The sequence below is a fragment of the Lycium barbarum genome, chromosome 11 (genome assembly GCF_019175385.1).
Source record: "Lycium barbarum isolate Lr01 chromosome 11, ASM1917538v2, whole genome shotgun sequence".
NCBI classification, from domain to species: domain Eukaryota; kingdom Viridiplantae; phylum Streptophyta; class Magnoliopsida; order Solanales; family Solanaceae; genus Lycium; species Lycium barbarum.
Genome location: NC_083347.1, coordinates 34,413,379 through 34,441,306, shown reverse-complemented (window position 1 = coordinate 34,441,306; position 27,928 = coordinate 34,413,379). Strand labels below are relative to the sequence as shown.

The 27,928-nt window shown below is 38.7% G+C and overlaps 1 pseudogene; it reads right to left on the bottom strand.

Annotated features, from left to right (window-relative positions):
* Window positions 1–7: 7 nt before the first annotated feature.
* Window positions 8–27,928, bottom strand: LOC132619714 (UPF0481 protein At3g47200-like; annotated as a pseudogene).

Sequence of the window (27,928 nt, the reverse complement as noted above, 5' to 3'; positions counted from 1 at the left end):
TCCTAGCTTATCTATCTGTCTGTTTATTGAAAGTGACAAATAAATTCTTGATAAAAACCAGATTGGAAGGATTAACAAAACTAATTAACAATGTCATACATAAAACTGTCTGTGTAAGTCTGAGTAAGAGGAGTATGATGGCTGCCACAGTTGAAATTCCTACCCAAGGACTATTAAAGCAATTGTGCCTCAAATTTGCTTCTTTATAATAGAAGTTATTTGAAACCGCGACCCCTTTCCCAATTTTGTTGAAGAGGCTAGCCACTTCTTTGTCATCTCCTATCCAGTTCTCTATGATTCCTTTCCGGCAAAGCAAACTCACATCTTTGTCTGAGTCGATAAGATAATCCATGAAAGCTGTATAATCACTGAAATATGCAAGACTTACATCACATGACTGTTGGTCTTAAGCAATAAGATTACACAGGAGGGATTCTGTTTCATCAAAGACTTCAAAACAGGGGATTTTAATTGATCCATTTTCAAACTTAATATCGAATAAACTTGTACTATCTCCAAAGTTGTCTTCATCCAACCATGTATAAGTATATCCGACTTTTTCGAAGCTAACTCCAGCTTCAGAAAAGTCTGTTGCATTTGGCATGACCTTATGCCACGCTATGTGGTCCTTATTACTTGGCATATCCTTAGTCCTAATAATTCGTAAAGCGATCCCACGTAAACTTTTACTGGAGTTTTCTGCTGCCATGCTAGGATTTTCGGTTAGGCTAGTTTTCATTTCTAAAGTTTGGCATGACATGTGTACTACATGAAGTAAATGTTTGATATTTTTTCATTACCTTCAGTCTCTAGAAAGGATGCATGGGTCATATTCGGTTTTCGAACAAGATAGAGCATCACTAACTTTGTGAATGATATTTCAACATCCTTAGTCATGTCATGAAGCTTGGTGAGGACAAAGAAAGGAAGTTGGTTTTCTACTAAGAACAAGTCTCGACATACTTGATTAGCTATGCAACTTGTCTTGATAATCATGTCTTCTCCTATTGGCTTCATTCGACAACACTCTCGAATATACTCAACCACGAAGCAACCATCAAGCAACAACATTTGTGAAAAAATTGCAAGAATATCACTATCAAGGTCCCGTATATCAGCATAACACTTAAAAGTGCATCATCTTTTAGCTTATCTATTTCACTAATGCAACTTTCCACATCCATCCCCCCTTTCCGCTTGAGAAACCGTTGTAGGTACCGCAATTTGTACTTTTCCATCGAGCCAAGTTCATGATTGTGTTTATGGTAAGGACCAATGGAGATCAATTTTTCTTATAAGCGTCTGGATTTGATTCACACAGCCCCACAGTCACTTTAAATATAGTGATAGATTCGATAGACGAGTTGGCCAAATTCTCAAATCTTTCATTAAAGATTTGATTACCGATTTATTTGTTTGCGACCCTGATGGATCTTGACCATTTTTTCCCTTTATCTCGATTAAATGATCCACTGTACTTCGTTCTTCTATCTGTAATTACTGGAAAAGAGTCGGTCTTTTGGGAATATAAAGAGTTTCAAGTTAAATTATAAAAGTTTGGGGGTGAAACTGGTTGAGAAAGAAATATAAGTAAACTTTTCGAAAACAATAGGATTATAGGGAAATAGTTTGTTTCCGTAGTATTGATTTAACTAATAAATTAAAAATGTTTATTATAAGCACCATGCACTAAGCAAGCAATTACATATTCGTCAATGGAGTACTTATTATTTTGTTTCCCTTTGATTGCTTCAGATCCTATGTTTTACATAATTTAAAATCGGATGGTTGAAATGAAAAATGTTATGGTAGTGTTATGTGATAAAAGAATGTCCATCAAAGTTAAAATAGTTAATTATAAGACTACTAATGTTCTATGGAAGTGAACCTTAGAATCGTTGAACTTAAGTTCAACACATCCACAACATTAATACTACAAAGGTGTAGATGTTAAAATTCTATGGTCCTAAAATACTTGCCAAGATAAAAAAATGACCACATTCTCCGGAAGGTAAATTCTATGGTCCTAAATACTTGCCAAGATAAAAAATGACCACATTCTCCGGAAGGTGCAAGTACCACACATAAGATGAAATCAAGGACACGAGATGGTTTGATCGACCTGTCCTATGCCAACCTATAAATGCACCGGTTTATAGGTGTAAAATCATAATGAGTGAACGTGTTAAAAAAGAGTAAGGTAGACCTAAAATTACATGGACGGAGAAGTAGTCTAAAAAATCCTACAGTCTCTTGAAATGCAGACGTAACTGCAGTGACATGATTCCATCATTATGGAGCACGTGCAGGTCTATGGCTCTCTGGTAGAAATAATTTGAACCGACAAAAGTGGAAATTTAATTTTTACTTTTTCTTGACAGATCATGCAGATTAGAAAAGGATTCTTCTCAGATAAGAGAGGTCAAATGGAAATAGCTTCTTTTTCCTAAGTGTCCCATAGCCTCTCGATGATAAGTACAGACGTCTCCGTACCGATCCTCAAGACTCTACTAGACATTGTTCTTGTACTTGTGAGACCGATTAACTTGAAGCTTTGATACCAATTTGTCACGATCTAATTTCATAAGTCATGAAGGCACTAACACCCACTAAGTTAGTAAGCCCTCCACACCCGCTAGAACAATTTAATAAAGGAATTAAAGCGGAAAAAAAATCATTCAAGTATTAGTTATCCTTATTTTCATAAAACATGAAAATAGAGGTACAACCATCCTCGAATCTGGTGTCACTAGTACAAGAACGACTAAATGAGGTATAAATCTAGGCATACATCCTGAAAGTACATAAGTTGTCCGAATCAAAAGACAACAATAAAGATAACTGAAGAAAATCTGGTGCCATGGATCAACTGATGGCTCGCCTCGAATCGTCCTGATGACCATCACAACGGTCGGCAACTTCTCGAGATCCACACGTACCGAGAATAGAATCTGCACACGAAAAGAGTGCAACAAGTGTAGCGTGAGTACAGGGAACAATGTGTACTCATCATCAGCATCGTGGACCGACCCTAACGAAAACGGAGATGATGGCTAGCCTAAGATTACTACTTCCACACTTAACCGATAATAATAATAATAATAATAATAATAATAATAATAATAATATATCAAGCCATAATAATCTCAGTTTAAGCCTATGTGAAGCTCCTAATCCATAAGCATATCAGGTAACCAAATAAGCATATGAATCCTTAGTCAATCAAGAAATCAAATGAGCACTTAAGTCCTTAATCCGTCAATTATCCAAAGCCGAAAAAGGAAATCCAAATCACAATTCAGCAAGTCACACGACACAGAAACTAACAGAATGTATGATATGCAAATGTATGTAATCCCATGCAATGCAACACAAGGCTTTTGTTACGTCCCGTATTTTTATACATTGGGACAACCCGGATTAACTATGACAAGTAAGGGCCAAGACTATTCCGGGATTTGAAGTCGGGACTTTTGACCTTTGATTTTATTTTGAGACATAAGTTATATATGAAATTGTGAGCATTGAACACTTAGGAAAAATTGGGACCACAATTCATAAAATTGGAATTAAAAATGTGGTACAAAAATCCCATTGTGGCCGTGTAGACCCTTAAATGGCCCACACAAATTTTGTGGTCAATTTTAATTAGTCCACCACTTGTGTGGGCCATGATCACTTGTACAATACATGTGGACTTAAAAGATGACCAAGAGTTCATCTTTCTCTCATTCACCACTCAAAGAAATATCAAGACTTTGGAGAGCAATACTCCCTCCAACCTCACGGCTAGAGCCATGGAAAACCAAGTCCCATTTTTGCCTCTCTAAAAATTATTTCTTTGATACAAACCCACTATATTGAAGTCCCTAAGTAACGTGGAAGCATCGTTTGGGTCATCCAACGATTAGTTGTGCCTATTTGCAAACCCTAGCCTATTGGTGGAAGTGAAGAACAAAGGTAAGTTTTGCTCTTGTTTATGTGTTGTGGACGTTTAATTCATGTTGTAGTATGTTAAAATGGATAAAAATCATGAAATATGGAATGTTGAAGTTGGGTCTTGTGTTGGGTGTGTTGACCGTGTGAAGCATATGTGTGTGGTGTGGTATTGGGTTGATGAATTAATTGTTTGTAGCATATTTGATTGTCGTAGAGTGGAGAAGAAAAAAAAATAAAAATCATCAATATATGTATATATGTGGGTAATGTAGACGTGTATAGGCCACATGTTAGGCAAGGAATGAATTAATGTCGCTTAGCGTTTGAATGGTTGTTGCGATGACTTTTATGTTGGAAAGGAGAGTTTAAGGTCCCGAATTGATATAGTAAGCGTTGCGGACTGATTTGGAGAACTTGGTGCACTTAATGCAATCCTTATATATAAGAATCATTAACATATGTATATGTGTAGTGTGGACGAATGTGAGTCCTATAATATGTCGAAGATCGTGTTACTATCGTTTAGTATTTTAGTTATCGTCGATATGAATTCTAGTTGGAAATAAGTGTTTAATGACTCAAGAATGATGTTGAGATGGTTGGGGCTGTTTTGAGGCTTATTGTGCGTTGATGTAATTTGTATATTTTATGAGAATGACATCGATATATTGTGGATCGTGATACAAAACATGACTTGAAAATGAGGAAAGAAAATAGGGGGCTGCTCTCGGCTAAGGGGACTGTTTTCGGCCACTTGGAGAAAAAAAAATATTTGATTGTTGGAAAAATTATGTGAATTGTTTAGAATGTTCTTGAATGTTGTTAGTATGGATTTGGGTTAATAATCGAATGTACGAACGATATTGTGGCTTGAAAGTAAGCCATTGAATTGAATAATTGGAAATTTGTCGAACGATGAAAAAGAGAGCTATTAATGTTATTTTGCCTTCCGAATTGATTATCGATGTTGCTAGGTTGGTTATTGTGGTTGTTGTTGTTGATTTTGAGCGAGTTAAATTCTCGGGATGGCCTATTTACAGGGGAAATGCTGCCGAATTTTCTGTAGAATTTAATGATTAGTTGGAATGAATGGCTTAAGTGCCTATGTTTAATATTGGATATTCGTTGGTATATTTGTAGACCTTCGGGAGCCCGAGGCGTATATTGGAATTTACTTTAGATTGGCCATCTTGGAGTGCGTACGAGGTATGTAAGGCAACTTCCTTTCTTTTTGGCATGTCTTAGTTTTACATAGGCTAAATTAGAGCCTTAAGGAAATTCCAAATCCGAAATCCGAGCATGTTATGATCCGTATATGTTCTTTGGCACTCTTATGTATGATTTGATGAAATATGAACCCTTATGTCTTTGAAATAATCGTTTTCCGAATTTTGCATAAAAAGGGTTCACTTTAAAGAAGTTCGTAATTTTTGGAATGCCATATCTTTCACAAACATGCTCGGATTACTCTAATATTTTTGTAGAAGTCTATATGACATATGATATGTATGTTTTCCATAGGCGGGCCCGACTCGGGTAAATACCCACCCGTGGGTCCCGCGACTTTCCTTTATGAAATCCGGAGAATCTTTGAAGGAATTTAGTATGACTATTATTTCGATTTTCAAATATGATCATTTTGCTTATGTTTGAATTTATGATAATGATTTTATGCATATGACTACTCACGACTCTATTCGTGCATTCTGTTATTCCTTTCGCCGAGTCCCGGGCCGGTTCTGTTATCGTGTGCGTTTTGATACACTCCGGAGTTATGTTGTGTTCATGGTTCACTGAGCTACTCGCAAAAGAGGGTCGGGTTCCACTTATATTTGGTGTTATGCTGTGTATGGCGTTATGCGGTGATGTGATATGTGACGGGGATATGGAGATTTGAAACTTTCTGGTGTTATGCTGTGTTATGGCGCCATCGACGGGCGGGCGACCATATTCTTCTGTACCCTATGCATGACTTACATGTTTGAAACTAAACATTTTGATATGATTGGATTTGCACTTATGTTCGGCACTTCTGTTTCTTTTATGTCTCAGGTTTGTTTTCTGTATATTCTGCTTTGCATACTCAGTACATATCTCGTACTGACCCCCCTTTCTTCGGGGGGGCTGCGTTTCATGCCCGCAGGTACAGATGCGCAGTTTGGTGATCCACCAGTTTAGGACATCCTCCTTTGCTGTTCGGAGTGCTCTTCTCACTTCAGAGCATATGTTTTGGTATACAGTTTCGTTCGTTGTGTATGTATTTGTTCAGGGGTACGGCGGGGCCCTGTCCCGCCATATGATTCGGTTGGTCTGTTTAGAGGTCTGTAGACGTATTTGTGGGTGTGTGTGCCTACTTCTGTTCCGATGTGTTTGTATGATTCTATTCGTTATGACAGCCTTGTCGGCGTGCATTTGTATCTGTGTTTTGGGCCGTTGTGCCATTTGACAGCCTTGTCGGCTTTTGACATATTTGACAGCCTTGTCGGCTTTTTGGACATATTTGATAGCCTTGCCGGCTTTTCGATATATGTATATGCTTATGTTTGTGTCAGATACAGTTGGATACAGTTTGAGACGACATATAGCAGTTATAGCCATATATGCTATTTGTATGTGATTCGATATGGATAGGTACGTTTGGGTGCCCAACTAGGGCGCCAGTCGCGGCCCACGGGGCTGGGTCGTGACAGAAGTGGTATCAGAGCGGTTTGTCTTTGGGATGTCTACAGACCGTGTCTCGTAGGGTCTTGTTTATCGGTGTGTTGTGCACCACACCTATAAACAAGAGGCTATAGGACATTTAGGGTGTTTTCTTTCTTTGAATCTTAGATCGTGCGATAGAGCCAGCTGTAGGAAATGGATTCCTTTTTGCTAACTTTTAATTTCAGCTGGAGGACGGTGTCGACGTAAGAAAGTGACTGATGATATGGAAAGCTGCATAGTACTCAGGTAAGAAATGGTATGAAAAATGTATGTCGGGGAAGCTATTTGAAGTATGATGGAAATATAAAGTTGAAGATTAAAAAGAAGAGTAAACAGGAAAATGTCACCAGTGCCGTTTGAGTTAGGCATGTGAGGTAAATCTCGAAATTTCATACTTTTTATTGAAATTGTTAGCCCTGTGTGGCTATGGTACGATGTGATATGATGATATATATACGTATATGTGTTGGCCCTGTGAGGCATGGTTGGTATTTCCTGTGTACAGGTTTTGGGATAGTAAGAAATACAGAGGAACCTCTGCCTAAATTTTTCCAGAAATATAAACAGGAGATCGAGATATGAGTTCTTAGTATGTCTTGAAAATTGATACCGATAGGGTAATCTATTATGTTGGATTAAAGTTAAGAGGTACCCTCCATGCCATTCGTAAGAAGCATTATCCTTGATTGGGAAATTTTATTTCGAGAAGGCATATAAGAGTAGCAAATTCGTAATTTATTTAAACGGACCAGAATATGTTCCAACCACATGTTGCTTCAGAAAAGCTTATGTGAAAGGCAAAAATGTCCAACGATTAAGTTCGGTTCATTTGAAGAGTACTAAATGTATAACAGACAGTTGGGGATTAAATGGTTCGCTTATGACTCAAAAGAAGTATATATATATATATATATATATATATATATATATATATATATATATATATATATATATATATATGTATAAATATGGAGGTAATTATGTGAATTAAGTACTAAAGGATTTCGCGATGTTCGTCGGATTCTAGTGTTCTTTTGCTGGTGGTTGGAGAATGTTGTACAGTATTATTTTATCAGTCTTCGTCGACTAATTGGAGATGGAATTTGTGGAATAAAAACTTAAAGCTGTGGGCTGTTTAAAATTATATATGTATATGCATGAGAAGAAAAATATTGAGGATTTATAGGGGGCGACACGGTGACTATATAGTCCGAAAAGTAAAAGAATTCTCTCTAGATCGCGGTGGGACCCGCTACGAGAACGTTTTGAAAATATGTAAGACCCCGATTTGCCTTAAATTACGAGATAAAGGTTGTGCGGGGAAATTGATGCAATTATACCGACCTTAACGCGTCTAAAAACATTAAGGTTGTAAGGTTAAGCGTGTCAGGGCCAGAGTAATTCTGGGATGGGTGACCCCCTGGGAGATGTACAAAGATTTTCGCAAATATGGATATAAGAGACAAATAGGAAATTTGGAGTAACCTAAAAGGAAATTAAGGTACGTGGAATGATTAGAAACTTTATAAAGGTCGCGTGGGCTGAGACGGATTAGATTAGAAAAAAAAAAAAAGAAAGAGCAACGCAGCTCTAGAATTAGAGTGAGTTTGAACAAATGATTGCAGATGTCTTGTGAAAGAAATGACAGTGATATATGTATGTATGTATGTATAGGACTCCTCATTTATGACTATGTCGACCGCTTGGTGAACCTTAATAGCCAGCGTTATATTATATGGGAGACATTAACATAATAGAATTTGTGAGACAAAGTGAGAGGTATGGTACAGATGTTACGAAATGAACTGATATTTATTTTGCTACTGGTTGAGATATTTTATCCATAGGTTCTCAGAATTCATAAAGAAAGATAGAATGACTAAACTCAAATTATTACGAATAGGTCTTTCTAATGATAAATAAGTATGGACTCATTCGCTCTTAGAAAATGGGATCAACTCCCCCACTGCGTATTGGTACTTATCGAGTATAGAATATGAAAGATTCTAGTACGACGATATTTTGGAAGGAAAAGAGAGTGATTGAGTATAACATAAGGAGAACAAAATGCCAGAAAATTGAAAAGTAAGAAACCTATTTAAGCAGAGCCCCAAAAAGGGTCGACAGGCAAAATACAAAATTATTTGCGAAAACGAACTTATGTGTAATAGTGCAGGGCAAAGGAAAACCTATGGCATGGAATGATGAATCATGCGATTATTAAATAATTTGACTATCGAGAAAATAGAACGACGGATAAGGAACGGGTATGAAGGAAGGATATGATTTTTAAAGGATAAATTGCTATATTAATTAAATTATTTGAGTGCCAGCTATTAGACAAGATTTTGTACTATATGATTGAGAACTTCATCACTTCGTAATTCTGTTAAGATCTCGTACGAAGGTAATCAAGTTATGGATTATAAAGGAAAAATATGGATACGGTATAAGCACAACCCCAAAAGGGGGGGAATGGATGAAAGTGAAGTAAAGTAAGTAGAAATAGAAACAATTGACACACAGAAGATTGAAACGATAAAAAGTTGACCTAGGTCTTCGACATAGACCGAGATACGCAGTTTTAGGGATTAGCCAGGTATTACAGAAAATTTGTGAAGGACTTTGCTCCTACTACGGCATTATTTACGAAGGTAACTTAGAAGGCCGTGGAATTTCAGTGAACCGGTACGTGTGAATGCAGTTTCCAGTACTGGAGGAAAGTTTTTTTATTTCGGCTCCAGTCTATCTCTTCCCGAGGGCCAGTCGGGTATGTTACTTATTATGATGCTTTTGGTATTGGGATAGGTTATGAATTAGTGCAGCACAGTTAAGTTATGGCCTAGGCTGCTCGGCAGTTTAAATCGCACGAGAGAAATTATCCCATACATAATCTGGAATTAGCCGCGGCGATTCATGTTTTGAGAATGTGGAGGCATTAATTACATGGGATCCACGCTGATATTATACGGACCATGAGAGCCCCAATATATTTTTAAGCAAAAGGGAGCTAAATCTGCAGCATGAATGGCTTAAGTTATTGAAAGATTATAATGTCGATATTCTGTGTCATCCTGGAAAAGCCAATGTGGTAGCTAATGCACTTAGCCGTAAGTCTATGGACAATTTGACTGATGTACATTTTGATGAGAAAGAATTGGTTCGTGGAAATTTATCAGTTAGCTAGCCTTGGAGTCCGTTTGGTCGATTCTGAAGACATTGGGATTTTGTTCGAGGAGTCGCCGAATCGTCGATTATGGAAGAGGTAAAACAACATCAGTTTGAGGATCCTATCCTTGTACAGTACAAAGATACGACCTTTGATAAAGAAAAGACTTAGTTGAAATTTCGTCTGAAAGGGGTATTATTATTCGGAGGCAGACTATGTGTGCCTGACGTTGCAGGGCTGTGATGATCAATTTTGGGCGAAGCACATAATGTTCGACATTCTGTTCATTCTGAATCCACAAAAATGTATCACGATCTTAAATATTTATGTTGATGGGATGGTATGAAAAAGGGACACTGCAGAGTCCGTTGGCCAATGCCCAAATTGTCAGTAAGTCAAGATCGCGTATCAAAGGCCCGACAGATTGCTTCAGGAACTAGAAATTTCAGTTTGGGAACGAGGAACGATTCGCATGAACTTCATTATAGGCTTACCGTGGATACGATTCTATTCAGAGTATTGTTGACAGACTAATGAAATCAGCCCATTTTATTCCAGTCAGGACTACTTATTCGGCTGAAAGTTATGACAGAGTGTATATTAATGAGATAATAAGACTTCACGGGATTCCTATATCTATTATAATCGACTGAGGTGCTCAGTTTACGTCTAACTTCTGAAGTTCGTCCCAGGAAGGACTGGAGATTCAGATGAGTCATAGCACAATATTTCATCCTCAGTCCGACGGACAGGCCGAGTGTGCTATTCAGACACCGGAAGATATGCTATGGGCCTGTGTTATTGATTTCAGAGGTTGTTGGGGCGATCATTGTCGCTAATTGAATTTGTTTATAATAAATTTGTTTATCACTCCAGTATTCAGATGGCACCATATGAGACTTTGTATGGCAGGAAGTGCAGATCTCCGATTGGTTGGTTTGACGTGGGTGAGATTCAGTAATTGGTCCAGATGTGGTCCAGCAGGCAGTAGATAAAGTGAAACTGATTCGAGAGCAACTATTAGCAGCCCAGAGTCGACAGAAATCTTATGCTGATAAACGACGTCGACCGTTAGAGTTTCAGATTGGCGATTAGGTATTTCTGAAAGTGTCACCTATGAAAGGTGTTATGCGATTTGGTAAGAAAGGAAAGCTCAGTCCGAGATATATTGGGCCTTATCTGATTATTCGTAAAATAGGCAAAGTGGCCTATGAATTGGATCTGCCAGCTGATTTGGGAGCGGTTCACCCGGTATTCCATGTTTCTACGCTTCGTAAGTGTATTGGTGACCCTTCCAGAATTTTCCCTACAGATGATATACGGGTCACAGAGGAGCTGTCTTATAAAGAGCAGCCTATAGCCATATTGGATCGTCAGGTAAGAAAGTTGCGGAATAAAGATGTGGCTTCGGTTAAGGTACTGTGGCGGAATAATAACCGCGAGGAAATGACCTGGGAAGCTGAGGAGCTGATGAAGAAAAAGTATCCTCACCTATTTCCGGCACCTTCAGGTAATCCAAATTCTTTGTTTGCCTATGTTGATCTGTGAATGATTTGTATATGTTGGCTATAAAGGAAACTCCCCCAAATTTGAGTAAGATCCGTAGAATTAATCCAACATTCGAGGACGAATGTTCTTAAGGGGGGAAGGATGTTACGTCCCGTATTTTTATACATTGGGACAACCCGGATTAACTATGACAAGTAAGGGCCAAGACTATTCCGGGATTTGAAGTCGGGACTTTTGACCTTTGATTTTATTTTGAGACATAAGTTATATATGAAATTGTGGGCATTGAACACTTAGGAAAAATTGGGACCACAATTCATAAAATTGGAATTAAAAATGTGGTACAAAAATCCCATTGTGGCCGTGTAGACCCTTAAATGGCCCACACAAATTTTGTGGTCAATTTTAATTAGTCCACCACTTGTGTGGGCCATGATCACTTGTACAATACATGTGGACTTAAAAGATGACCAAGAGTTCATCTTTCTCTCATTCACCACTCAAAGAAATATCAAGACTTTGGAGAGCAATACTCCCTCCAACCTCACGGCTAGAGCCATGGAAAACCAAGTCCCATTTTTGCCTCTCTAAAAATTATTTCTTTGATACAAACCCACTATATTGAAGTCCCTAAGTAACGTGGAAGCATCGTTTGGGTCATCCAACGATTAGTTGTGCCTATTTGCAAACCCTAGCCTATTGGTGGAAGTGAAGAACAAAGGTAAGTTTTGCTCTTGTTTATGTGTTGTGGACGTTTAATTCATGTTGTAGTATGTTAAAATGGATAAAAATCATGAAATATGGAATGTTGAAGTTGGGTCTTGTGTTGGGTGTGTTGACCGTGTGAAGCATATGTGTGTGGTGTGGTATTGGGTTGATGAATTAATTGTTTGTAGCATATTTGATTGTCGTAGAGTGGAGAAGAAAAAAAAATAAAAATCATCAATATATGTATATATGTGGGTAATGTAGACGTGTATAGGCCACATGTTAGGCAAGGAATGAATTAATGTCGCTTAGCGTTTGAATGGTTGTTGCGATGACTTTTATGTTGGAAAGGAGAGTTTAAGGTCCCGAATTGATATAGTAAGCGTTGCGGACTGATTTGGAGAACTTGGTGCACTTAATGCAATCCTTATATATAAGAATCATTAACATATGTATATGTGTAGTGTGGACGAATGTGAGTCCTATAATATGTCGAAGATCGTGTTACTATCGTTTAGTATTTTAGTTATCGTCGATATGAATTCTAGTTGGAAATAAGTGTTTAATGACTCAAGAATGATGTTGAGATGGTTGGGGCTGTTTTGAGGCTTATTGTGCGTTGATGTAATTTGTATATTTTATGAGAATGACATCGATATATTGTGGATCGTGATACAAAACATGACTTGAAAATGAGGAAAGAAAATAGGGGGCTGCTCTCGGCTAAGGGGACTGTTTTCGGCCACTTGGAGAAAAAAAAATATTTGATTGTTGGAAAAATTATGTGAATTGTTTAGAATGTTCTTGAATGTTGTTAGTATGGATTTGGGTTAATAATCGAATGTACGAACGATATTGTGGCTTGAAAGTAAGCCATTGAATTGAATAATTGGAAATTTGTCGAACGATGAAAAAGAGAGCTATTAATGTTATTTTGCCTTCCGAATTGATTATCGATGTTGCTAGGTTGGTTATTGTGGTTGTTGTTGTTGATTTTGAGCGAGTTAAATTCTCGGGATGGCCTATTTACAGGGGAAATGCTGCCGAATTTTCTGTAGAATTTAATGATTAGTTGGAATGAATGGCTTAAGTGCCTATGTTTAATATTGGATATTCGTTGGTATATTTGTAGACCTTCGGGAGCCCGAGGCGTATATTGGAATTTACTTTAGATTGGCCATCTTGGAGTGCGTACGAGGTATGTAAGGCAACTTCCTTTCTTTTTGGCATGTCTTAGTTTTACATAGGCTAAATTAGAGCCTTAAGGAAATTCCAAATCCGAAATCCGAGCATGTTATGATCCGTATATGTTCTTTGGCACTCTTATGTATGATTTGATGAAATATGAACCCTTATGTCTTTGAAATAATCGTTTTCCGAATTTTGCATAAAAAGGGTTCACTTTAAAGAAGTTCGTAATTTTTGGAATGCCATATCTTTCACAAACATGCTCGGATTACTCTAATATTTTTATAGAAGTCTATATGACATATGATATGTATGTTTTCCATAGGCGGGCCCGACTCGGGTAAATACCCACCCGTGGGTCCCGCGACTTTCCTTTATGAAATCCGGAGAATCTTTGAAGGAATTTAGTATGACTATTATTTCGATTTTCAAATATGATCATTTTGCTTATGTTTGAATTTATGATAATGATTTTATGCATATGACTACTCACGACTCTATTCGTGCATTCTGTTATTCCTTTCGCCGAGTCCCGGGCCGGTTCTGTTATCGTGCGCGTTTTGATACACTCCGGAGTTATGTTGTGTTCATGGTTCACTGAGCTACTCGCAAAAGAGGGTCGGGTTCCACTTATATTTGGTGTTATGCTGTGTATGGCGTTATGCGGTGATGTGATATGTGACGGGGATATGGAGATTTGAAACTTTCTGGTGTTATGCTGTGTTATGGCGCCATCGACGGGCGGGCGACCATATTCTTCTGTACCCTATGCATGACTTACATGTTTGAAACTAAACATTTTGATATGATTGGATTTGCACTTATGTTCGGCACTTCTGTTTCTTTTATGTCTCAGGTTTGTTTTCTGTATATTCTGCTTTGCATACTCAGTACATATCTCGTACTGACCCCCCTTTCTTCGGGGGGGCTGCGTTTCATGCCCGCAGGTACAGATGCGCAGTTTGGTGATCCACCAGTTTAGGACATCCTCCTTTGCTGTTCGGAGTGCTCTTCTCACTTCAGAGCATATGTTTTGGTATACAGTTTCGTTCGTTGTGTATGTATTTGTTCAGGGGTACGGCGGGGCCCTGTCCCGCCATATGATTCGGTTGGTCTGTTTAGAGGTCTGCAGACGTATTTGTGGGTGTGTGTGCCTACTTCTGTTCCGATGTGTTTGTATGATTCTATTCGTTATGACAGCCTTGTCGGCGTGCATTTGTATCTGTGTTTTGGGCCGTTGTGCCATTTGACAGCCTTGTCGGCTTTTGACATATTTGACAGCCTTGTCGGCTTTTTGGACATATTTGATAGCCTTGCCGGCTTTTCGATATATGTATATGCTTATGTTTGTGTCAGATACAGTTGGATACAGTTTGAGACGACATATAGCAGTTATAGCCATATATGCTATTTGTATGTGATTCGATATGGATAGGTACGTTTGGGTGCCCAACTAGGGCGCCAGTCGCGGCCCACGGGGCTGGGTCGTGACAGAAGTGGTATCAGAGCGGTTTGTCTTTGGGATGTCTACAGACCGTGTCTCGTAGGGTCTTGTTTATCGGTGTGTTGTGCACCACACCTATAAACAAGAGGCTATAGGACATTTAGGGTGTTTTCTTTCTTTGAATCTTAGATCGTGCGATAGAGCCAGCTGTAGGAAATGGATTCCTTTTTGCTAACTTTTAATTTCAGCTGGAGGACGGTGTCGACGTAAGAAAGTTACTGATGATATGGAAAGCTGCATAGTACTCAGGTAAGAAATGGTATGAAAAATGTATGTCGGGGAAGCTATTTGAAGTATGATGGAAATATAAAGTTGAAGATTAAAAAGAAGAGTAAACAGGAAAATGTCACCAGTGCCGTTTGAGTTAGGCATGTGAGGTAAATCTCGAAATTTCATACTTTTTATTGAAATTGTTAGCCCTGTGTGGCTATGGTATGATGTGATATGATGATATATATACGTATATGTGTTGGCCCTGTGAGGCATGGTTGGTATTTCCTGTGTACAGGTTTTGGGATAGTAAGAAATACAGAGGAACCTCTGCCTAAATTTTTCCAGAAATATAAACAGGAGATCGAGATATGAGTTCTTAGTATGTCTTGAAAATTGATACCGATAGGGTAATCTATTATGTTGGATTAAAGTTAAGAGGTACCCTCCATGCCATTCGTAAGAAGCATTATCCTTGATTGGGAAATTTTATTTCGAGAAGGCATATAAGAGTAGCAAATTCGTAATTTATTTAAACGGACCAGAATATGTTCCAACCACATGTTGCTTCAGAAAAGCTTATGTGAAAGGCAAAAATGTCCAACGATTAAGTTCGGTTCATTTGAAGAGTACTAAATGTATAACAGACAGTTGGGGATTAAATGGTTCGCTTATGACTCAAAAGAAGTATATATATATATATATATGTATAAATATGGAGGTAATTATGTGAATTAAGTACTAAAGGATTTCGCGATGTTCGTCGGATTCTAGTGTTCTTTTGCTGGTGGTTGGAGAATGTTGTACAGTATTATTTTATCAGTCTTCGTCGACTAATTGGAGATGGAATTTGTGGAATAAAAACTTAAAGCTGTGGGCTGTTTAAAATTATATATGTATATGCATGAGAAGAAAAATATTGAGGATTTATAGGGGGCGACACGGTGACTATATAGTCCGAAAAGTAAAAGAATTCTCTCTAGATCGCGGTGGGACCCGCTACGAGAACGTTTTGAAAATATGTAAGACCCCGATTTGCCTTAAATTACGAGATAAAGGTTGTGCGGGGAAATTGATGCAATTATACCGACCTTAACGCGTCTAAAAACATTAAGGTTGTAAGGTTAAGCGTGTCAGGGCCAGAGTAATTCTGGGATGGGTGACCCCCTGGGAGATGTACAAAGATTTTCGCAAATATGGATATAAGAGACAAATAGGAAATTTGGAGTAACCTAAAAGGAAATTAAGGTACGTGGAATGATTAGAAACTTTATAAAGGTCGCGTGGGCTGAGACGGATTAGATTAGAAAAAAAAAAAAAGAAAGAGCAACGCAGCTCTAGAATTAGAGTGAGTTTGAACAAATGATTGCAGATGTCTTGTGAAAGAAATGACAGTGATATATGTATGTATGTATGTATAGGACTCCTCATTTATGACTATGTCGACCGCTTGGTGAACCTTAATAGCCAGCGTTATATTATATGGGAGACATTAACATAATAGAATTTGTGAGACAAAGTGAGAGGTATGGTACAGATGTTACGAAATGAACTGATATTTATTTTGCTACTGGTTGAGATATTTTATCCATAGGTTCTCAAAATTCATAAAGAAAGATAGAATGACTAAACTCAAATTATTACGAATAGGTCTTTCTAATGATAAATAAGTATGGACTCATTCGCTCATAGAAAATGGGATCAACTCCCCCACTGCGTATTGGTACTTATCGAGTATAGAATATGAAAGATTCTAGTACGACGATATTTTGGAAGGAAAAGAGAGTGATTGAGTATAACATAAGGAGAACAAAATGCCAGAAAATTGAAAAGTAAGAAACCTATTTAAGCAGAGCCCCAAAAAGGGTCGACAGGCAAAATACAAAATTATTTGCGAAAACGAACTTATGTGTAATAGTGCAGGGCAAAGGAAAACCTATGGCATGGAATGATGAATCATGCGATTATTAAATAATTTGACTATCGAGAAAATAGAACGACGGATAAGGAACGGGTATGAAGGAAGGATATGATTTTTAAAGGATAAATTGCTATATTAATTAAATTATTTGAGTGCCAGCTATCAGACAAGATTTTGTACTATATGATTGAGAACTTCATCACTTCGTAATTCTGTTAAGATCTCGTACGAAGGTAATCAAGTTATGGATTATAAAGGAAAAATATGGATACGGTATAAGCACAACCCCAAAAGGGGGGGAATGGATGAAAGTGAAGTAAAGTAAGTAGAAATAGAAACAATTGACACACAGAAGATTGAAACGATAAAAAGTTGACCTAGGTCTTCGACATAGACCGAGATACGCAGTTTTGGGGATTAGCCAGGTATTACAGAAAATTTGTGAAGGACTTTGCTCCTACTACGGCATTATTTACGAAGGTAACTTAGAAGGCCGTGGAATTTCAGTGAACCGGTACGTGTGAATGCAGTTTCCAGTACTGGAGGAAAGTTTTTTTTATTTCGGCTCCAGTCTATCTCTTCCCGAGGGCCAGTCGGGTATGTTACTTATTATGATGCTTTTGGTATTGGGATAGGTTATGAATTAGTGCAGCACAGTTAAGTTATGGCCTAGGCTGCTCGGCAGTTTAAATCGCACGAGAGAAATTATCCCATACATAATCTGGAATTAGCCGCGGCGATTCATGTTTTGAGAATGTGGAGGCATTAATTACATGGGATCCACGCTGATATTATACGGACCATGAGAGCCCCAATATATTTTTAAGCAAAAGGGAGCTAAATCTGCAGCATGAATGGCTTAAGTTATTGAAAGATTATAATGTCGATATTCTGTGTCATCCTGGAAAAGCCAATGTGGTAGCTAATGCACTTAGCCGTAAGTCTATGGACAATTTGACTGATGTACATTTTGATGAGAAAGAATTGGTTCGTGGAAATTTATCAGTTAGCTAGCCTTGGAGTCCGTTTGGTCGATTCTGAAGACATTGGGATTTTGTTCGAGGAGTCGCCGAATCGTCGATTATGGAAGAGGTAAAACAGCATCAGTTTGAGGATCCTATCCTTGTACAGTACAAAGATACGACCTTTGATAAAGAAAAGACTTAGTTGAAATTTCGTCTGAAAGGGGTATTATTATTCGGAGGCAGACTATGTGTGCCTGACGTTGCAGGGCTGTGATGATCAATTTTGGGCGAAGCACATAATGTTCGACATTCTGTTCATTCTGAATCCACAAAAATGTATCACGATCTTAAATATTTATGTTGATGGGATGGTATGAAAAAGGGACACTGCAGAGTCCGTTGGCCAATGCCCAAATTGTCAGTAAGTCAAGATCGCGTATCAAAGGCCCGACAGATTGCTTCAGGAACTAGAAATTTCAGTTTGGGAACGAGGAACGATTCGCATGAACTTCATTATAGGCTTACCGTGGATACGATTCTATTCAGAGTATTGTTGACAGACTAATGAAATCAGCCCATTTTATTCCAGTCAGGACTACTTATTCGGCTGAAAGTTATGACAGAGTGTATATTAATGAGATAATAAGACTTCACGGGATTCCTATATCTATTATAATCGACTGAGGTGCTCAGTTTACGGCTAACTTCTGAAGTTCGTCCCAGGAAGGACTGGAGATTCAGATGAGTCATAGCACAATATTTCATCCTCAGTCCGACGGACAGGCCGAGTGTGCTATTCAGACACCGGAAGATATGCTATGGGCCTGTGTTATTGATTTCAGAGGTTGTTGGGGCGATCATTGTCGCTAATTGAATTTGTTTATAATAAATTTGTTTATCACTCCAGTATTCAGATGGCACCATATGAGACTTTGTATGGCAGGAAGTGCAGATCTCCGATTGGTTGGTTTGACGTGGGTGAGATTCAGTAATTGGTCCAGATGTGGTCCAGCAGGCAGTAGATAAAGTGAAACTGATTCGAGAGCAACTATTAGCAGCCCAGAGTCGACAGAAATCTTATGCTGATAAACGACGTCGACCGTTAGAGTTTCAGATTGGCGATTAGGTATTTCTGAAAGTGTCACCTATGAAAGGTGTTATGCGATTTGGTAAGAAAGGAAAGCTCAGTCCGAGATAAATTGGGCCTTATCTGATTATTCGTAAAATAGGCAAAGTGGCCTATGAATTGGATCTGCCAGCTGATTTGGGAGCGGTTCACCCGGTATTCCATGTTTCTACGCTTCGTAAGTGTATTGGTGACCCTTCCAGAATTTTCCCTACAGATGATATACGGGTCACAGAGGAGCTGTCTTATAAAGAGCAGCCTATAGCCATATTGGATCGTCAGGTAAGAAAGTTGCGGAATAAAGATGTGGCTTCGGTTAAGGTCCTGTGGCGGAATAATAACCGCGAGGAAATGACCTGGGAAGCTGAGGAGCTGATGAAGAAAAAGTATCCTCACCTATTTCCGGCACCTTCAGGTAATCCAAATTCTTTGTTTGCCTATGTTGATCTGTGAATGATTTGTATATGTTGGCTATAAAGGAAACTCCCCCAAATTTGAGTAAGATCAGTAGAATTAATCCAACATTCGAGGACGAATGTTCTTAAGGGGGGAAGGATGTTACGTCCCGTATTTTTATACATTGGGACAACCCGGATTAACTATGACAAGTAAGGGCCAAGACTATTCCGGGATTTGAAGTCGGGACTTTTGACCTTTGATTTTATTTTGAGACATAAGTTATATATGAAATTGTGGGCATTGAACACTTAGGAAAAATTGGGACCACAATTCATAAAATTGGAATTAAAAATGTGGTACAAAAATCCCATTGTGGCCGTGTAGACCCTTAAATGGCCCACACAAATTTTGTGGTCAATTTTAATTAGTCCACCACTTGTGTGGGCCATGATCACTTGTACAATACATGTGGACTTAAAAGATGACCAAGAGTTCATCTTTCTCTCATTCACCACTCAAAGAAATATCAAGACTTTGGAGAGCAATACTCCCTCCAACCTCACGGCTAGAGCCATGGAAAACCAAGTCCCATTTTTGCCTCTCTAAAAATTATTTCTTTGATACAAACCCACTATATTGAAGTCCCTAAGTAACGTGGAAGCATCGTTTGGGTCATCCAACGATTAGTTGTGCCTATTTGCAAACCCTAGCCTATTGGTGGAAGTGAAGAACAAAGGTAAGTTTTGCTCTTGTTTATGTGTTGTGGACGTTTAATTCATGTTGTAGTATGTTAAAATGGATAAAAATCATGAAATATGGAATGTTGAAGTTGGGTCTTGTGTTGGGTGTGTTGACCGTGTGAAGCATATGTGTGTGGTGTGGTATTGGGTTGATGAATTAATTGTTTGTAGCATATTTGATTGTCGTAGAGTGGAGAAGAAAAAAAAATAAAAATCATCAATATATGTATATATGTGGGTAATGTAGACGTGTATAGGCCACATGTTAGGCAAGGAATGAATTAATGTCGCTTAGCGTTTGAATGGTTGTTGCGATGACTTTTATGTTGGAAAGGAGAGTTTAAGGTCCCGAATTGATATAGTAAGCGTTGCGGACTGATTTGGAGAACTTGGTGCACTTAATGCAATCCTTATATATAAGAATCATTAACATATGTATATGTGTAGTGTGGACGAATGTGAGTCCTATAATATGTCGAAGATCGTGTTACTATCGTTTAGTATTTTAGTTATCGTCGATATGAATTCTAGTTGGAAATAAGTGTTTAATGACTCAAGAATGATGTTGAGATGGTTGGGGCTGTTTTGAGGCTTATTGTGCGTTGATGTAATTTGTATATTTTATGAGAATGACATCGATATATTGTGGATCGTGATACAAAACATGACTTGAAAATGAGGAAAGAAAATAGGGGGCTGCTCTCGGCTAAGGGGACTGTTTTCGGCCACTTGGAGAAAAAAAAATATTTGATTGTTGGAAAAATTATGTGAATTGTTTAGAATGTTCTTGAATGTTGTTAGTATGGATTTGGGTTAATAATCGAATGTACGAACGATATTGTGGCTTGAAAGTAAGCCATTGAATTGAATAATTGGAAATTTGTCGAACGATGAAAAAGAGAGCTATTAATGTTATTTTGCCTTCCGAATTGATTATCGATGTTGCTAGGTTGGTTATTGTGGTTGTTGTTGTTGATTTTGAGCGAGTTAAATTCTCGGGATGGCCTATTTACAGGGGAAATGCTGCCGAATTTTCTGTAGAATTTAATGATTAGTTGGAATGAATGGCTTAAGTGCCTATGTTTAATATTGGATATTCGTTGGTATATTTGTAGACCTTCGGGAGCCCGAGGCGTATATTGGAATTTACTTTAGATTGGCCATCTTGGAGTGCGTACGAGGTATGTAAGGCAACTTCCTTTCTTTTTGGCATGTCTTAGTTTTACATAGGCTAAATTAGAGCCTTAAGGAAATTCCAAATCCGAAATCCGAGCATGTTATGATCCGTATATGTTCTTTGGCACTCTTATGTATGATTTGATGAAATATGAACCCTTATGTCTTTGAAATAATCGTTTTCCGAATTTTGCATAAAAAGGGTTCACTTTAAAGAAGTTCGTAATTTTTGGAATGCCATATCTTTCACAAACATGCTCGGATTACTCTAATATTTTTATAGAAGTCTATATGACATATGATATGTATGTTTTCCATAGGCGGGCCCGACTCGGGTAAATACCCACCCGTGGGTCCCGCGACTTTCCTTTATGAAATCCGGAGAATCTTTGAAGGAATTTAGTATGACTATTATTTCGATTTTCAAATATGATCATTTTGCTTATGTTTGAATTTATGATAATGATTTTATGCATATGACTACTCACGACTCTATTCGTGCATTCTGTTATTCCTTTCGCCGAGTCCCGGGCCGGTTCTGTTATCGTGCGCGTTTTGATACACTCCGGAGTTATGTTGTGTTCATGGTTCACTGAGCTACTCGCAAAAGAGGGTCGGGTTCCACTTATATTTGGTGTTATGCTGTGTATGGCGTTATGCGGTGATGTGATATGTGACGGGGATATGGAGATTTGAAACTTTCTGGTGTTATGCTGTGTTATGGCGCCATCGACGGGCGGGCGACCATATTCTTCTGTACCCTATGCATGACTTACATGTTTGAAACTAAACATTTTGATATGATTGGATTTGCACTTATGTTCGGCACTTCTGTTTCTTTTATGTCTCAGGTTTGTTTTCTGTATATTCTGCTTTGCATACTCAGTACATATCTCGTACTGACCCCCCTTTCTTCGGGGGGGCTGCGTTTCATGCCCGCAGGTACAGATGCGCAGTTTGGTGATCCACCAGTTTAGGACATCCTCCTTTGCTGTTCGGAGTGCTCTTCTCACTTCAGAGCATATGTTTTGGTATACAGTTTCGTTCGTTGTGTATGTATTTGTTCAGGGGTACGGCGGGGCCCTGTCCCGCCATATGATTCGGTTGGTCTGTTTAGAGGTCTGTAGACGTATTTGTGGGTGTGTGTGCCTACTTCTGTTCCGATGTGTTTGTATGATTCTATTCGTTATGACAGCCTTGTCGGCGTGCATTTGTATCTGTGTTTTGGGCCGTTGTGCCATTTGACAGCCTTGTCGGCTTTTGACATATTTGACAGCCTTGTCGGCTTTTTGGACATATTTGATAGCCTTGCCGGCTTTTCGATATATGTATATGCTTATGTTTGTGTCATATACAGTTGGATACAGTTTGAGACGGCATATAGCAGTTATAGCCATATATGCTATTTGTATGTGATTCGATATGGATAGGTACGTTTGGGTGCCCAACTAGGGCGCCAGTCGCGGCCCATGGGGCTGGGTCGTGACAGCTTTTCCATCACCCGGTATACACACGTTCGAATGTCAACGCATCGTGACCCATGAGGGACTCGCGAGGTCCATATACCACCCTGCATCATTGATCTTTGAGATCTCCTCGGGTTTTCACATATCAAGTCTCAGCCCCTTAGGCTCGTATAAATCATGTCTTAGCCCTTTAGGCCCATATACCTGTCAATTAGCCCATTGGCTCACAATTATCATCACTTCATACATAATTATTTCCCTTCGGACCTTTCATTGGTGCCATCAATGCATATGAGATACCATGATAAATATGAATATGACATGCTCAACAACAAGAAATCAATGCATACATTAAAGGACCTTATGTTTAGTCATGATAAGTATGCGGGAGATATATAATAAGCATGGATATGGTATGCATCACAATAAGAAACAGGAATACACATAAGATTCCCTTTTTTAAATTCTCATAATCACAAAGGTTCCACCTTTCGCTTCTTATACACAATAAAGTTTTGTTTGAAGATATCATCATCACTCCATCCGGAAACATTTCCCCTTAAACCCACATATGTATCCTCACGTTACACCTCGTAGTTTTGTACATTGAGATTTGCTAGGTATTAGTTGTTCAATTGGGGACACGGGAGCCATTGTCGAAAATATACGAGATTATACGTGCCATCTTATGATTATGAGAGTTTAAGTTCAAGTAATAGGTCACGAAAGGGTCGGAGAACAAGTGAATCAAGGAGATTGAGTTTTCGGAATTCTGGAGAAAAGTTGGATAAGATCTCGTATGATAATTTGGTCCAAATTAGAGAAAGAATATATTTTAGTATATTAGGAGTTTTGAAGTGAAACAAAAGCCTAAAATGAAGTTCAGGAAGTCTAGTTTCCAACGCAACAAACCGTGCATCGATCGAACATCAGAATCAAACGTTATGAGCATTTTAAGATGGGCTATCAGAGCAGGGAATTAACCCTAGGCAAACGCGCCAGAAGGTGGCGGGAACGCGCAGAGGAGAACCTAGCAACTCAGCGCGAGCGCACCATAAGGCAGCGCGATCGCGCTGAGCAATTTTTGAGTTTGTCCAGGCAGACTCTGGAACATTATATAAGGGGGATTACCCCCTCTTTCTTCATCCAAACACACCAAAAACTCCTCCAAACTTCTGGAAATTTCCCCCAACCTTCAAACATCAAATTTTAGCCCGAATCAATTATAATCCTTAGATTCTGGTCTAGACAGCGTATAGTTGCGATTATAAAATCGTATTGCGGTGGGTCTTGGTTTGAATTCAAGGTGGAAAGTGAAGATATTGCGGTTCTAGCAGAGGTAAGATATCAATCTTCCCTTATTAATATCGATTTAAGTTTATTTACAGAGATAAAGTTATTAAATAGTCATATAACAAGTTGGTTAATCGAGAAATTTGGAAAGCATCGTGAGGGATGCTTTGTGGAGCATATTGGTGTTGATAACGTTGTTGTGGATGTTGGTATTATTGTTGTTGTTAGTTGTTGGACTGTAATTTCGGTCTACGGTTATAAACAGGGGAGATGTTGCTCGAATTTCGGCCGATTCTAAAGAAGTCTAATTTAAAGACTTGAGATAGGCATATGACGATAAGTCTAACGGTAGTGTGATTTCTCTTGAATGTAGATTTATGAGTTCGGAAGAATAAGCATTAAGTAGTAGGCGATCAAACAGGTATATTAAGGCCGTTCCTTTTTTTTTTTGGCATGATTCCATATATTGTAAGGGTGTAATAAACCTTGTGACTAGAGATTGGTCTAAGCAGAGCTTGTCATATTATTGCCTGACTTTTGAGTGTTCTGTTATTCTTTCTGAGGGGCCATGTCCCCTTCCTATGTCCTTGAGTTTATAGAGAGACAAGAGAGACGTGTTACAATATCAGTATTTTTCAGCATATTCATGATGTACTGCATGATATACACATATTTTTCTTTAGCCTGGCCTATGAGCCATGGAGTTATTACCTGACCTACGGGTCATGGAGTTGATTATACCTGGCCTATGAGCCATGGAGTTATTACCTGACCTACAGGTCATGGAGTTGATTATACCTGGCCTATGAGCCGTGGAGTTATTATTTGACCTACGGGTCATGGAGTTAGCTATGCCGACCCTCGGGTCACGGAGTTATATCTATAGGGTTATGTTATCTTGCCTCAGATAAAAGGAAACCTAGGAAGAGTACCTCCAGGTGCTTTCTTGAAATATCCAGAGTATAGCTTGTTACTTTATTTCAGTTGTTACTTTGGCTTACATATTCCGTACATTATTCGTACTGATGTCCCTTTGCCTGGGGGCGCTGCATTCATACCTGCAGGTACTGATCGACAGACTAATAGACCTCCCGAGTAGGCAGAGTTAGAAATCAGCTGATTGGTGAGCTTCCTTTTTGCTCGGAGTTGCCAAGTCCTTGGAGTCTTCCCTTTTGATTTCTGATTGTATGGTACAGTCACTCGTTTCCCAAAGGCTTGTAGAAAGGTATTGTATGTATATGGTGTGTCTGTGTGATAGCCTTGTCGGCTTGTATATGTATGTCTGGACACTGTTGGCTTTGTACGGTCATAGCAGCCTCGTCGGCTTGCTCAGTTGTATATATACACGTTTTGTGTATGCGTGCACAGTTCAGACGAGATATTTAATATCTATATATATATATATATATATATATATATATATATATATATATATATATATATATATATATATATATATATATATATATATATATATATATATCCAAATTACAGTTTGTGGGTATTGTTTGTGTGCAGGTAGGCCTTACCGGTCTAACCTGGGGATTACTCTCCCAGAGTTCCAGATTTAGAGTGGTTCGTTCAGGCCTGGTTTGGCTTCGGGTGCCGGTCACGTCCCTCCAGAACTAGGGCGTGACACCTCAAATGTATATATGCATGAGATACCAGATGAAGCATGATTATGACATGCACAATAACAAGAAGCCAATGAGTACAGTAAAAGATCTTATCTTTATTCATTGTAAGCTGTAAAGGGCCTACCTTTAGCCGATTACGCAATAAAGTCATTATATTAGCTTCTTTTCCACCTTTGAACGAGCATTTAGAAGTGATGATTACCACACATATCAAACAAGACAGACACACAATCAAAGAGGCAGAAAATATGGGCTTCATACCCCACTCACAGATCCACAGGATCATACTATCTACCAGTTAGAGCCCAAAATATGGCATTCAGACTAACAATACAATTTAAATTGCACAAGTTCCCATAACATGTCACCAGTACTCGATACAAGTGCTCGTTACCTCACGAGTATCGGGACCCCCATATTATTCCCGTTACACCCTCTTATTTAATTCAATTTATCAACCACGATGCTTAATTTAGAGTTTACAGTCTCAACATGCTGGGTAAGAAGTTCAACCAAATCACAGCAAAGCCTTGCCCTTCCGTAGAGCTTCCGAACGATCCAATCTGCTCAAATACAGATTAAGCATAAGAACACAAGACACACGACGCCCATATTACCTTATAGAAGATTTGGGTCCAAAAATTCAATCCATAGACCCCGTTCTAAACCCCAAAAGGTCAATTCCTCAATTTTATTGGAAAACGATTTCAATATGGTCTAATTAGTATTCTAGGAAGTCATACGAAACCATTGATACCCATAATGACATTCATTAAATCCAAGCCCAAAAAGTCACCCAAAATAAGATTCCGAGCCACGAAGAGCAAATAGGAAATTTGTCCCAAAATCAGTTTACCCATGATTCATATAGTCTATAAACCAAAAATGAAAGAAATCTATCCATAAATTCATATTCATACCTTGAATTCTTTAATTCCCACCTAGGGTTCTTATTCCCCCCAATTCCCTCTTTAAATCAAGCTTTCTATCATGAAAATCCCCACTAAGTGATGATATGAATGTAAAAAGAGAGTTGGAATCTTACCCAAGAGACGTGTCTAGCAAAATCCTCCCAAGGTACTCTCAAGCCGAGCTCCCAAATGGAAAAATATGAGAATGACGAGCTTAAGGTATGGAAGGAGCACTAAATATCTATTGTGGTCCAGCGATCTCCACTTTAGCGGACGATTCCTCGTGCCCGCGAGTCCGCTTTAGCGGACAATCCACCGCAGGGGCGAAGTCACTTAAAGATCTCAGAGATGCGCGCCTGCAGACCAATCCACGCAGGGGTGACTCCGCTTCTGCGAACATATCTTCGCAATAACAAGACCTAACAACATTTTATAAATCTCGCGCCTGCGGGCCTCCTTCCACGGGAGCAACACCGCAGGGGCGGACAAAGGCTCGCAGAGGCGAGTACACCAGAACCAACAAAAATCTAATTTTTGATTCAACCACTCCGAAATCCCGAGACTCACCCAGAACCTCCCGGATACAAACTAGATATGCAACCCCACATAAAAACACGCTACGAACTCACCCGCACACTCGAAATTTTAAAAAAAGATCATTTTGACTCGGTCAACCCCTAAAACCCAAAAATCAACTTTCCAACCAAAAGACCAAACTGCCCCCAGACCCTCGAGAACCGAATCAACCACTCAACCGCGTACAAATCGACATTTCGGAGCTAGTAGAATTGACAAAATTTGCAAAAAGACACGTTTAGTAGTGACTCTACTCGGGAGAAATCCTTGGTGTATCCTAGTCCGGCAATAAAGTGAGTTGAACACTTTTGTGATTTTAAAACCAAAACCCTTTTTACAAGGGGAATATTTGCCAAATTATTTCTTGAAAACTTGATATGAAATGAAATGACATTTTTTGCGGAAAATTAAACACTTTTAAGCAAATAAGTACATTAATCACACATTGAAGCTCTAAGATCAACCGTATTCTACGGATCTTTAATACTAGAGTGCGTAAAACCTTCCCTAGGGGATGACCAGAACCCTTATCTCGAACTTGGATCCAAAAGATTTTTACTTTTTACTTTTAATGTGAAAATCTTTAAACTTGGTTTTCCTAGTTTTCCATAATAAATTAGGTGGCGACTCTAAAATACTAAAATCCAATTAGAGCACCAACAACCTCGTTGTAACTTTGATGCCTTACCCGCGTAAAAGCGAACCGTAACAGTCGTAACCCATTGTCAAACTGCACCAACAAAGTACTTCAATCTCACTTTTCTTCCTCCCTCACCTTCCAAAGCCAT